Source organism: Psammomys obesus, unplaced genomic scaffold (assembly GCF_907164565.1).
Source record: "Psammomys obesus unplaced genomic scaffold, mPsaObe1.curated_primary_1811, whole genome shotgun sequence".
Classification (NCBI taxonomy): domain Eukaryota; kingdom Metazoa; phylum Chordata; class Mammalia; order Rodentia; family Muridae; genus Psammomys; species Psammomys obesus.
Window position 1 is genome coordinate 3,156,598 of NW_026585742.1, and position 14,219 is coordinate 3,170,816.

The 14,219-nt window shown below is 40.3% G+C and overlaps 1 protein-coding gene and 1 non-coding gene across 3 annotated transcripts in view; one reads left to right on the forward strand and one right to left on the reverse strand.

The window, feature by feature from the left end:
* Fhit (fragile histidine triad diadenosine triphosphatase) overlaps positions 1 to 14,219 on the reverse strand; it is a 1,508,502-nt gene that overhangs the window by 1,446,341 nt on the left and 47,942 nt on the right. The gene's annotated exons all lie outside the window — the stretch shown is intronic.
* On the forward strand, positions 9,225 to 9,331 carry LOC129670635 (U6 spliceosomal RNA). Its single transcript, XR_008719242.1, has one exon. It is a non-coding gene; the product is annotated as a U6 spliceosomal RNA (small nuclear RNA).

Genomic DNA, 14,219 nt, shown 5'->3' on the forward strand with positions numbered 1-14,219 from the left:
AAAGAAAGAAAGAAAGAAAGAAAGAAAGAAAGAAAGAAAGAAAGAAAAAAAGAAAGAAAGAAAGAAAGAAAAGACAAGGAAGAACTATTTTGTTTTGTTCCAAGGACACTGCCATGGAGACAGGTGGGCTAAATATTGGCCTGTCTTTCCTGGGACATCAGAAACAGAACAATATATTGGAAACACTTAACATGGTGCCTTTTAAATTAATCAATTAAAGAAACAGTGCAGACCGAACAAGACACACACAGCTGGATGTGCCTGCATTACTGTCCTGTCACCCTTCCTCCAGGGATCCAAAGGATTTGGGTTTTGCAGTTGCTTCCAGAAGATGCTTCTGAAAAGAAGGACCTCTTTTTAACTCTCAATCAGTTATACTTGTATTTCACTTGACAATTCTCTAATCCACCTACAACTCCAAAAGATGATAATAATTTATTTGCTGATAATTGAGTTGGCATTTACGACTAAAATCAACTTCAAAACCGGCCCTCTTTGCGTGTGTGTGTGTGTGTGTGTGTGTGTGAGTGTGTGTGTACTGCTGTTATCACTGTTGTTTTTAAAGACCTTTAATAGTTATTGTTAGAAAGTATTTTATTTCTTCGGTGGTAGAACCTCCAAGGGGTGGTAATTCATGGAATATATATGGGTACTAATCCATTATATCTCTGGAGGTTATTTGCAAAACATAGTTGTCGTTTTCCAACAAGCTTTCAGGGGAAGAAAATTTCATTGAAAAAAAGACACAAATGTCTTACCATTCTATTCTGTAAGAACTTAAAGAGACTAAAAGACCATAAAAAAAATTGAGGGATAAATTTAATACTTCAAAGTGACTCTGTTAGCAGGAGATGCAGGCAGCAAGCCAGGTTAAGAAGAAGTAGCTTTATACCCACAACTAACAGCATCCTTAATCTCCCATCTTCACTCCTCCTCATTTAAAGCCCGTGCCCACAATCATCACAGCAAAGTGTCCCTTGCAGCTTGTCCTATGATTTGATGTCACTTGGGCTCTGAACTCTGTGTGATTAAAACAAATAGCAATTGGAAAAGGCCCTCTCTGATTGAATCGTGATCTGCAGTAGTTGAGGGAGCATATGAGGACTCCACAGTATTTGCATAACATTGGTGAGGATATGGGGGTCCTGTTTTGCCAGGGGCTGGTTGCAAACCAGCATCAAGAGCAAAGGGCAGTGGCCAGAGGAGATACAATTATAGTTTGGAAGTGAAATGTCCCCTTTAAGCTTATGTGTCTGAAAACCTGGCCCATGCTGGCAGCACAGTTTTGGGAGGAGATGGAACCTTTGAGACTGTGGCCTACCTGTGGAAGGGGCGGGAGATCACCAGAGGCAGGTCTTTGAAAGCTAGATCTACACCTAGCTCTTGACTAATCTCTCCAATCCATTGTCTGTCTCTTACTGTGAGTTCTGTTGCACGCTCCTGACACCACTCGGTTGTTTTAGCATGCCTTCTGTACCACAATGGACTGAGGCCTCTGAAATCATGAGCTTCATTAAGCCCCACCCCCTGAAGTTGCTCTAATGAGTATTTCTGTCTTGGATTTTACCAAAGTAACTAATGAAGGTATCAGTTTAAACCTTCATCTTCTAATGCACAGACTGAATCTTTACAACCATATATGCTCTCTAATATGCTTAGTAAAATTAAAAACAAGTTAGAGAGTTCAAGAGCTGTGGTACACAGAAAATACATATCTACTGATTATGGTAACTTCAAAGTGAGTATTACCTGCAACTCTTACAGAATCTAAGAACCAGAGTCACCATGGTAAAATAGTTATAACATGATGTCAAGGAAGGAGACACTGAATTACTGATATAATTTATGTGAGCAAATTTAATCATTTTAAATGATTTCTACATAAATAGGCATGTCATTAAATATAAAGCATCAGGAAAGGATTACCAAACATGTAAGATCCATCTACACTGGCAAATTTAAGTTAATCAGTGTTTACCTTTGGGGAAAAGAACCTTCCAGTTCCAGCTTTAACAACCCAAATGTCAGTTAACTTCCAAAGGAAAACACAGTATTGATTTGGCAGGTACTTTCTGCAGGAAATGAATCTTTCACATGTAATAGCTGTGCCAAACTTTGTTTTCAGTTGTTTAGAACACTGGCGTGTCTTTAAATCTTTCAACTTGTTAATTGCAGGAGATTATTTGCATACATTTCTCAGGCTATTCTGACATTTTAAATACCTTGAAGAAACTATATCTATATAAAATAAATAAGCTATTAAAATGTCACCATGCAATTCTGTGCCTCCCTGCTACAGGATACTTGTGGAGGGCATCCTTTTATTTCATTTTTTTTCTAAATGAGGCCTTCTAGAACATTAAAGAACCAGGCATTTAGTTTCAGTCCTTATAGAAATAAATTTGGGAATATTAGGAAAATCACAAAACTGTATGCTACACTTGTATTTGCTTAATGAGGAGACTATATGAACTTGAATGGGTCTGGTGTGAACCCACAGGAAAGGTTCAGAAAAGAACAGCCTGCCACAAAGATCAGGCTTATATATGGCTATTGTGGAGGGATGAAGGAAGACCAAAGTCATGATGCATAGAAAAACCTTGGTGAACTAAGGATGAAGCTCAGTGGTAAAGCATTTACCTCACATGTACAAGGCCCACTATCTCTGAATCTGATATTCCAAAGGCTGAGAAGAATTACCATGAGATTGAGGTCAGCTGTGCTACACAGTAAGTCCTTGGCCAACCTCCCCTACACTATAAGGCCCTGTCTCATGAAATAAAACTGACAAACAAAAATAGGGCCTGAGAAGATGTCTCAAATGGCTCTGTCAGTACAGTAGTTGCCACAAAAGCATAAGGACCTGAGTTCCAGAGCCCACATCAAGAAGCCAGGCATGTGAGCATTGTTCATTGTGATCCCAGCACTGGGCAGGCAAAGATAGGCAAGTCCTTAGAACTTACTTGCCATCTTGTCTAATCAAGCCAGTGAGTCTCAGGCCAGGGAAAGACTCCCCAAAACTAAGGTGGATGGCAGCTGAGAAATGACACCCAAGATTGACATCTGGCCTACACACACACACACATTTTTTTTTTCAGTATGGCTCACAAAACTTGCATTGTAAAGAAAAACCAAAAATAAGCAACTAATACTAAATGAATGTTATCCAAGTTGGGTTGGTTCAGAACTTTCTCTGAAGAAGTATCTGATGGGCAAAAATGCATTCACAAGCCACCACAAATGGTCCCCAAACACCTTTGCACATCTCTGACAGTCATCTTTCACCAAGATAGCAATCTGACAGCTTGCCCTTGGTTTCCCTGTTGGTGTGACAGATAACACAAATGAAAACACCTTCGGGGTTTATTTCATTTTACATTTTATAGTCCATCATGGAGGAAGGGTGTAGCAGGAACTCAAGAGGCAGGAAATGATGCAGAGACCACGGAGAGATTTTGTGTCCTCGCTTGCTTCTAGGCTCATATTCAGCAACCTGTATAATACAGTCCAGGTCCAGATGCCCAGGATAGCAAATGCCCACATGGTGTAGGCCCTCTTCCATCAATTAGCAATCAACAAAATCCCATCCCCAGACATGCCCATAGGCCAACCTGATAGAGACAATTGCTCGGTTGAGATTTTCTCTTCCCGGGTGCACCAAGTTGACAACTGAAGTTAACTATGACACACCTTCACCGAAGTTACCCAACAGAATTTTAGAAAAATTTTCATTAAATAAAAATCAAATGACAGGTATTATCAACTTAGTTAGATCTTCCATCCTGAGTGCTGTGGTTTAAATGACAGTGCCTCATCCAATATTCATGATACAACTTAATCCTCAAGGCAACTGTGTTAAGAGATGAAGCCCCTGGGCTGTAATGAGTCCTGAGCGTAGAGCATCAACACAATTAGCCCCATAGCAAAGAGATACCAGTGTGAAAGGAGAACCCTCTTCAGTTACATCTGCTGCCACTGAAGGCATGGCATGCATCCCTTCCAAAGGGTGCAGCAACAGGTGGAGGTTTGGAAGAAAGACAGTCTCAGCAGACAGAGAATTGATGATCTTGGCCTTCCCAATCTCAAGAACTGAGAGTGATGAAAGAAATTTCCTCTCTATGTATTACCCAATCTGCAGGGGTTTGTTATATTAGCATAAATAAACTAGGACAATGGATAACTATCAGGCTTTTAGCATTGCTTAGAGCTACAACAAGCAGTGGCCAAGATCTCATCTTCATAGATGCAAAGTAGAGTTCCCAAGTACCAGCATCTCAGTGTGTTCAACAAAGTGATAGCTAACTGCACAGACTCAAAGGGATTGCCTGGGTTACAAGTTTCTAATGTTTTAATGGGCAACCAAGAACTAAAACTCCCACCCAAACAGTTACCTCATGATGGCACACAGTTACTGTGCTTACAACTCAGAAACTGATGACCCATTGAAATCATCGCATTCTAAAGATGCCATTAAGAGTTTCATGAGGTGTCAAGCCAAATGCTTGGTTTACTACTAGTAAAAGGATAGTGAGTGACCCCAGAGGGAATTCAACTCTGCAGAAAACACTGGTACCAGTTCTTTTTATTATTTTTCCAGAGTAGAGCATTGTTTCCATCCCAGATTTCTTTTTATTTGTATATTGGTTTTTATTGGCATATGGCACTTGTGCCCATGATGTGGTAGCTTGACACCTGATTATAATACCTGACAAAATCACCTCACAACAATCAACTCTATCTCCTTGAACTAACGTTTTTCACTTACTTTTCTTTTTTGTATTGTGAACCTTTAAACCTCTCTCTCTCTCCTCTCTTTTAGTTCTTCATAAAAAATGGCTCTTTGCATTTTTCTACATGTAGACATGCAGTTAGACCAGCACCATTTGTTGAAGATGCTGTCTTTTTTCCATTGTATGGTTTTGGCATCTTTGTCAAAGATCAGGTGACCATAAGTGTGTGGGTTTATTTCTGGGTCTTCTGTTCAGTTCCATTGATCCACCATTCTGTTTCTCTGCCAGTACCATGCAGTTTTTATTACTGTTGCTCTATAGTACAGCTTAAGATCAAGGATGGAGATACCTCCAGAAGATCTTTTATTGTAGATGATTGTTTTAGCAATTCTCGGTTTCTTGTTATTCCATACGAAGTTGAGAATTTTTCTTTCCAGGTCTGTAAAGAATTGTGTTGGCAATTTGATGGGAATTGCATTAAATCTGTAGATTGCTTTTGGTAAGATGGCCATTTTTACTATGTTAATCCTGCCAAGCCATGAGCATGGGAGATCTTTCCATCTTCTGATATCTTCTAATTCTTTCTTCAGAGACTTGAAATTTTTTTCATACAAGTCTTTGACTTGCTTGGTTAGGGTTACACCAAGGTACTTTATGTCATTTGTGGCTATTGTGAAGGGTGTTGTTTCCCTAATTTTTTTCTCAGCCCTTTTGTCTTTTGTATACAGGAGGGCTACTGATTTTCTTGAGTTAATTTTTTATCCGGCCACTGTGCTGAAGGTGTTTATCAGCTGTAGGAGTTCCCTGGTAGAGTTTTTGGGGTCACTCACATATACTAGTATACTATCATATCATCTGCAAATAGTGATAATTTGATTTCTTCCTTTCCAATTTGTATCCCCTTGATCTCTTTCAACTGTCTTATTGCTCTACCAAGGACTTCCAGAACTATGTTGAAGAGATATGGAGAGAGTGGGCAGCCCTGTCTTGTACCTGATTTCAGTGGGAATGCTTTAATAGATCCATACTCATCACCCTGCACAAAACTAAAGTCCAAGTAGGTCAAAGACCTCAACATAAAACCAGACACATTGAATCGGTTAGAAGAAAAAGTGGGGAAGACCCTAGAACTCATTGGTACAGGAGACAACTTCCTGAACAGAACACCAACAGCACAGGCTCCAAGAGCAACAATTAATAAATGGGACCTCATGAAACTGAAAAGCTTCTGTAAAGCAAAGGACACCATCATCAAAAGAAAACAAATGCCTACAGATTGGGAAAGGATCTTCACCAACCCTTTATCTGACAGAAGGCTAATATCCAGTATATATAAAGAACTAAAGAAGCTGAAAAGCAGCAAACCAAGTAATCCAATTAAAAAATGGGGAACAGACCTAAACAGAGAACTCTCTGTAAAGGAATATCAAATGGCAGAGAAATGCTCAACGTCATTAGCCATTAGGGAAATGCAAATCAAAACGAGCCTGAGATTTAACCTGACACCCATCAGAACGGCCAAGATGAAAAACTCAAGTGACAACACATGCTGGAGAGGTTGTGGAGAAAGGGGAACCCTTCTCCACTGCTGGTGGGAATGTAAACTTGTACAACCACTCTGGAAATCAATCTGGAGCTTTCTCAGACAACTAGGAATAGCGCTTCCTCAAGATCCAGCCATACTACTCCTGGGCATATATCCAAAAGAGGCTCAAGTATACAATAAGGACATTTGCTCAACCATGTTTGTAGCAGCTTTATTTGTAATACCCAGAAGCTGGAAACAGCCCAGATGCCCCTCAACTGAAGAATGAATGCAGAAATTGTGGTACATCTACACAATGGAGTATTACTCTGCAATGAAAAATAAGGAAATCATGAAATTTGGAGGTAAATGGTAGGAACTGGAAAGGATCATACTGAGTGAGCTGTCCCAGAAGCAGAAAGACACACACGGTATATACTCACTCATATAGACATATAACATAGGATAAACCTACTAAAATCTGTACATCTAAAGAAACTAATTAAGAGAGAAGACCCTGATTAAAATGCTCAATCCCCATCCTGAAAGGCAAAGAGGACAGACATCAGAAGAAGAAGAAACAGGAAACAACCTAGGAACCTGCCACAGAAGGCCTCTGAAAGGCTCTGCCCTGCAGACTATCAAAGCAGATGCTAAGACTTATGGCCAACTGTTGGGCAGTGTGCATGGAATCTTATGTAAGAAGTGGGAAATAGTAAGATCTGGAGAGGACACGAGGTCCACAAGGAGATCAACAGAACCAGAAAATTTGAACACAGGGGTCTTCCCAGAGACTCATACTCCAACCAAGTACCATGCATGGCGATAACCTAGAACCCCTGCACAGATGTAGCCCATGGCAGTTTAGTGTCCAAGTGGATTACATAGAAATGAGAAGAGAGACTGCTTCTGACATAATCTGATTGGCCTGCTCTTGATCACCTCCCCCTGAGTGGGGAGCAGCCTTACCAGGCCACAGAAGATGACAATGCAGCCACTTTTGATGAGAACTGATAGACTAAGATCAGAAGGAAGGAGAGGAGGACATCCCTTATCAGTGGACTTGGGGAGGGGCATGCGTGAAGAAGGGGGAGGGAAGGTAGGACTGGGAGGGGAGGAGGGAGGGGCTTATGGGGGGGACACAAAGTGAATAAAGTGTAATTAATAAAATAAAATAAAATTTAAAAAAATGGCTCAGCGGCTAAGAGCAGTTCACATGGCAGCTCACAAGCATCTGTAATTCCAGTTCCAGGGAATCCAACGCCCTCTTCTGGCTTTCAGTGGCACTGCATGCACATCATACAGATACACACAAAACACTTATTCACATAAAATAATAATAATAAAATCTCAAAATAATGTTTAATGTAATAAATTGCTGTCACTTTACTGCATGCAGAGCAGAGCAGTATCGCACGCTCCCTCAAGTAGCTGTACTAGCATCCTCTCGTCCACTAGAAACAATCTTCTCATGGCTCTTTCACTGCAATTACTTGTTCAAAGGAGCAAATATCACAAATCACTGTGATTTTGTAGAACTGCCTTTAGAACTTTCTTCTTTCGTAAGCTTTCTCTTTCTCGTTCACTTAAAAACCTGTACTGTCTGCCTTGAGGCCAGTGTGAAGCTACATTTCACAGGTTATTCCATCTGCTTGTCGTTTTGGGCTTTCTCCATATCATCGAAGCAGTTACATCCTTGCTGACTCAGCAGCAGATTCAGGTAGACAGAAAAGGAACGATGGGGCAATGATGAAACCTAACCATCAGCGCCCACCTCACACAGGCCTTAGGAGAGCTGAGCACCCTTGGGAAGTGGCAAATTCTTTGGAAGGACATAACAACAGGCACTTCTCTACCAGGACTTTAATCTGGGTTGGTTGTCTGCTTGTTGTTTTGAAGCAGTCTATATATCTTAGGCTGGCCTAGAACTGTCATGTAATCCAGGAGGGTCTTGAACTCAGGATCTCTCCATCTCAGCTTCACACATGCTGGGGTTGCAGGTATAGATACCATGCCAAGCAAAACAAATTTCATTTGTTTTCTTGGGATACAACTTGGGGCCTTGTGGGTGCTAGGATGGTGAACTAACACAGAGAATGACTCTTGCCCCTTCCTTATACAGAAATTGTCAAAGAAGGAAAACCAAACCATGTTATTAGAATACATTTTAGTGTTATGCCTGATGTCATGTTAATATATTTTTTTAATTTTTGCCTTAAGGAGGGATCCCAATATAGCATGAGCTTAGGACATCACAAAACCTGATTCTACCCCAATACAAAGAAGCATATATAAAAGATTCCTTTGTTTACTCTGGCACTTAAGTGTTGAATCTGAAAAACTAAAATGCAGGGTCTTTAACTTAAAATATAAGTTAGCTAAGTGGAAATGAAAAGTAATTTTAAATGTATATTCTTAAGATTTCTGATTCCATTGTGTATTGTTCAATGAAATGAAAGAAAAGCTTCAGCAAGCCTTGGTCCTTTCAATTTCTCCCCAGTGACTTAAAACTTCGAAATGGATGGCATCTGGGCTCTGAGCAATGTTTCCAATTACAGTCCCCTCAAGAGCAGGCCTAAGTGGATTTCCCTTGTTTAGGGGTAAACATAAACAGCAAGCATTTATCACGTGACGGATACATTTGCCTTTAACAAAACAATCCTGGCCCAAAATTATTAGGAACCAGATCGGCGGCCCCATTGAACTAAAGCAATGTAATTAGGTAGTCTAACACTACATTCTGTCAAAATTTTCTGACAACCTAATAACCAGATTGTCATCAGACAGACATTGAAAAATGATACTGGGTTTGTTCCAGCATGAAAATGCCACTGTTTCTGTTGTGTTTTTTTTAATATAAAAATTAAAAATGCACCTATGAAAAATGCAGCCAGTGGTTGGGTGGTATTTAGGGGGGTGTCTCTTTTTAATCAGGGAAGTGGGAGGTTTAAGGTTTAAAGACCCCTCCTGTGCTTGCTTCGGCAGCACATATACTGAAATTGGAATGATACAGAGAAGATTAGCATGGCCCCTGAGCAAGGAAGACATGCAAATTCGTGAAGCGTTCCATATTTTTACAAAACGACAGCCTGCAGACTGGGGAAGGATCTTCACCAACCCTATATCTGACAGAGGGCTGATATCCAGAATATTAAAAGAACTAAAGAAGTCAAAAAGCAGCAAATCAAGCAATCCGATTAAAAAATGGGGTACAGAGCTAAACAGAGAATTCTCAGTAGAGGAATACAGAATGGCAGAGAAACACTTAAAGAAATGCTCAACGTCCTTAGCCATCAGAGAGATGCAAATCAAAACGACCCTGAGATTTCACCTGACACACATCAGAATGGCTAAGATCAAAAACTCAAGTGACAACACATGCTGGAGAGGTTGTGGAGAAAGGGGAACCCTCCTCCATTGCTGGTGGGAATGTAAACTTGTACAACCACTCTGGAAATCAATCTGGCGCTTTTGGAGACAATTAGGAATAGTGCTTCCTCAAGATCCAACTATACCACTCCTAGGCATATATCCAAAAAAATGCTCAAGTACACAACAAGGACATTTGCTCAACCATGTTTGTAGCAGCTTTATTCGTAATAGCCAGAACCTGGAAACAACCCAGATGTCCCTCAGTTGAGGAATGGATACAGAAATTGTGGTACTTTTACACAATGGAATACTACTCAGCAATTAAAAACAAGGAAATCATGAAATTTGCATGCATATGGTGGGACCTAGAAACGATCATCCTGAGTGAGGTATCCCAAAAGCAGAAAGACACACATGGTATATACTCACTTATATAGACCTATAAGATAGGATAAACATACTGAAATCTATACACCTAAAGAAGATAAACAAGAAAGAGGACCCAAGATACGATGATCAATCCTCACTTAGAAAGACAAATGGGATGGACATTGGATGTAGGAGCAAACAAGTAACTGGACAGGAGCCTACCACAGAGGGCCTCTGAAAGACTCTACCTAGCAGTGTATCAAAGCAGGTATTAAGACCCATAACCAAACCTTTGGCAGAGTGCAGGGAATCATAAAAAACGGAGGGGGGGAGTTAATATGACCTGGAGAGGACAGGAGCTCCACAAGGACCAAATCTATCTGGGCACAGGGGTCTTTTATGAGACTGTTTCTCCAACCAAGGACCATGTATGGATATAACCTAGAACCTCTGCTCAGATGTATCCCTTGGTAGCTCGTATCCAAGTGGGTACCCTAATAAGGGGAACAGGGTCTGATTCTGACATGAACTCAACTTTGGGCTCTTTGACCTCCTCGCCCCACCCCCTAAGTGAGTAGCAGCCCTGCTAGGCCACAGAGGAAGATTTTGCAGCCAGTCCTGAAGATACCTGATAAACCAGTATCAGATGAAAGGGGAGGAGGTCCTCCCCTATCAGTGGACTTGGAAAGGGGCAGGGAGGAGATGAGGGAGGAAGGGTGGATTTGGGAGGGAAAGAGGGAGCAGGATACAGCAGGGATACAAAGTTAACAAACTGTAACTAATATTAAAAAAATAAAAAAAAAATTTGGAAAAAAAATAAAGACCCCTCCCAGGAACACCCATGTGATTTCAGTGATTTAGCATCAGCACATGGAGAGAGAAAATATAACGGCAGTGCTAGGTACACGTCAACTGGCATTGCTGGGCATTTGCTCCTGCCACGGCACTGTTCCATCTTCTGGGTTACTAGGTTCCAAACAACCGTCAGTGATGTGTGTTATTGTAGCCTCACTTCTGTGGGACAGAGGGAGGCTTCTCCAGGCAATGCCTGTACACCCAGCAGAGGCTCGACTCCACATTCATCATGACTGGAAGGCATCAGCAACGAAACGGGGTTTAATATTGTCTTGCTAGGTAAGAAGTGTCCTTTTGAGGAAAACTACTACATGTTTTGCCTCCAGAAGATGGCTGTCCCAGTGTGTAGTGTGACCTATAAGGCAAATTCTATGCATGCTGCATATCAGTGAATAGAAAAGGTATTGCAGTTATGGGTTATTCTCAGTTATACAGTTAAATACTAACGGAAACATTAAGATGAGGTCTAGGTTTCAAAAAATAATAACCTCCAGTTTCCACTTAGTTAATTATGAGAAAAATCCACTAACCTGTACCGGAAAAAAAACCTCAGGGTGTACATTTCTAAGAAGACCTTTGAAATACTAATATCCAAAAAATTTTGCCATTTGGTTAGCTGTGATCTAACTGAGTGACCTACTGTCAGCAAATCACTGTCAAGGCTGGACATGAAAATTTTGTAGCAGAACTAGTCAAGAAAATAGATACCAAAAATTTGGAAATGTTTTTCCCCAATACCGGGAAATACCTCAGAGTACTTAAATACACAACCAACCAATTGATTCCTTAATCTTCAAGGCACTCTGAAATTTCAAAGCATTTTCACATCATATGATTTCATATAACAGCCACAGGTCTACATTATTTCTTTAAAGCAAAAAGGAAAGATTCCAAATGTCACAAACACAGTGTTGAACAAAAGATACCACATACAAAAGACCTCATGGTCTATTTAATACATAACTTTCAAAAACCTATTATCCGGGCTTAGATCTAGGTCTCAACAACATGGCTATATATACTAGGAAGGAAGGGATTGATAGTAAATAAGGAACAACTATGGTGCTTCCCTCTAGGAAATGTTGAAGTGAAATCAGTCTGTAAGCTCGGGAGACTTGGTGCTTCTGCAGCATAGCCAAGATGAGGTCAGGAATGGCAGTAGGTGCCGGAAATCCCAGCTCCTACGAGGCAGAGGCAGAAGAACTATGAGTTCAAAGCCAGCCTGGGCTACATGGAAAGACTGTGTCTCAAATAACAATTAACCCATGAAATACAACTAAAGCTGCAAATGCTTGAAGACAACCTAGACCCAGCCACATGATCTTCCATCACAGAATCACAGCTGAGATCACCAGAAGACTAGAGAAAGTATGCAGCAGTAAAAGCCCCACCAGCACAACCAGTTCCTGTACGTCATTAGCCCACAATAAATACAATAAAATTACCTTTCTTCATCGATGATTGTATTAGTTGGAAGCTTTTATTTGTATTGCATTAATAGGACTTTATTCAAAAATAACTTGGCAATTGAAACCTTTCTTAATGTGTACTGAAATAGATGCTGGGATGAATTATTGTAATCCTGGGGGGTTGGTTTTCTTTTGTGGGGGTCAGTAAGTCAAATGATATGGTGTGGCATGAAAAGGTAGAGCTTATGGTGTGACATGAAAAGGGAGAGCTGATAGATCATGGATTTCAACTTTTAGAAACCTCTCCTTGACGGGTTGAGATTTGTGAGAAACATTACAACCAAATGTGAAAACTTTCATGTTTAAATAATGGTCCATATTTTTAAAGGCTTCTGAAAGGATAGGCTATGCTACTGGGTAAAATAAAGGACATGAATATTTTTTTAAAAAACTTCAAAACTATAATAAAACAAATATGTGACTTGGAGTCGGGATAATTCATGGTACTGATTGGAAAAGAGCCCTGGAAGTCTCACACCCTATCTTTTCTCGAATAGCCCCTTAGGTATGATCACTGCAGAATTTAGATCTGAGGCACACAAATCAAGAAAGCGTATTGGTGTATTGTATTTCTACACCAAATTGATGGAGAGCGTCGTTCTCTTGCTTTATTCGCTCAGTAGCTATACCAAGAACAAAATATATACTGTGCAAGAGAGCATGCAGTATAAAAACATGTAGAAGTTTGACTATGCAAACCGCTGAGCTGCTGACCGCCTGATTAGAATCGCCAAGGAGTCCTTTCTCTCACAGCATCACACAATTTACACAGCAATTCTTCTCTAGTAGTTCCTGTAATGAAAGTGTAAAATTCGAAGTCAATCATAATTGGGTTCTACAAACACCAGGCACTGTCTTCTGGGAAGAAGGCCTCTAAAGCCTCAATGAGTGGTTTAGAGAGATATGGGGAACTTTTTAAATCGTTGTTAGCCACTCTCCTTAAGATACAGAGCCTTGTTTGAGTATGGTGGCTCATGCCTGGAATCCTAGGTTACATCTATTTCTGATTGTTTCCATAAATGAGAAATATGGAGAGGTATATGAAGAGAAATATGAAAGAGAAAAACATGAAGTCCTACTTTATTTTTTCTGATCCAATCAGTTTTCAGAACTTTGGAGCACAATTATGAATTGTGTTTTTCATGCCAGTCAAGAATGAATAGCGAGGTTGTCTGATATGACCTTAAAGGTATCCCAAAAACAACGCAATGAAGGCTATGTCGCAAGCTGATGGTGCTAGTGGGAGGTCCTGGGACCTTTAGGAGGTGAGGATTATGGGAAGAAAGTTAGGTCATTGGTGGCATGCCCTTTGGGGGAACACAGGAACCCGAAGCCCTCCCTCTACCTCTTTTTATTTTTCTGTCACCAGGAGGTGAGCAACTTACTCCAGCAAACTCTATCCACTGCAGACCCAAAGGTGGCCTGGTCCAAATGATTTCAAACTGTCAAAGCATCAGCCAAAGAAGTTTGCCTTTCAGCTGATTTTTCTCAGGTATGTTGCCACAGCAATAGAAAGTTGACTAACACAAGGTATAAAACTCAGTATTTCAAGGCAAATCGGTTTGATTATAAAAAGTATCAAATGTGCATTAATTGTCTTAATTTTCTTAGACTCGCAGAACTCTAAAACATAGAGATTATCAATGATGTTAACAGCTGTTGCCCAACTGAGCATTAGGCACAGCAGCTTGAAAACTTTTCTTAACCAGACAATCAACAGATATACAAAGAAAAATTAATAATAGCTGCCATTTTAAGCCTGAGCCGCCCATGTTACTATGTAACATATTTTATAAGATGAATACATTTCAAGAGAGCTTATCCGCTACTGAGAAAGAAAGACAGGAAGAAGGAAAGAAAGAAAGAAAGAAAGAAAGAAAGAAAGAAAGAAAGAAAGAA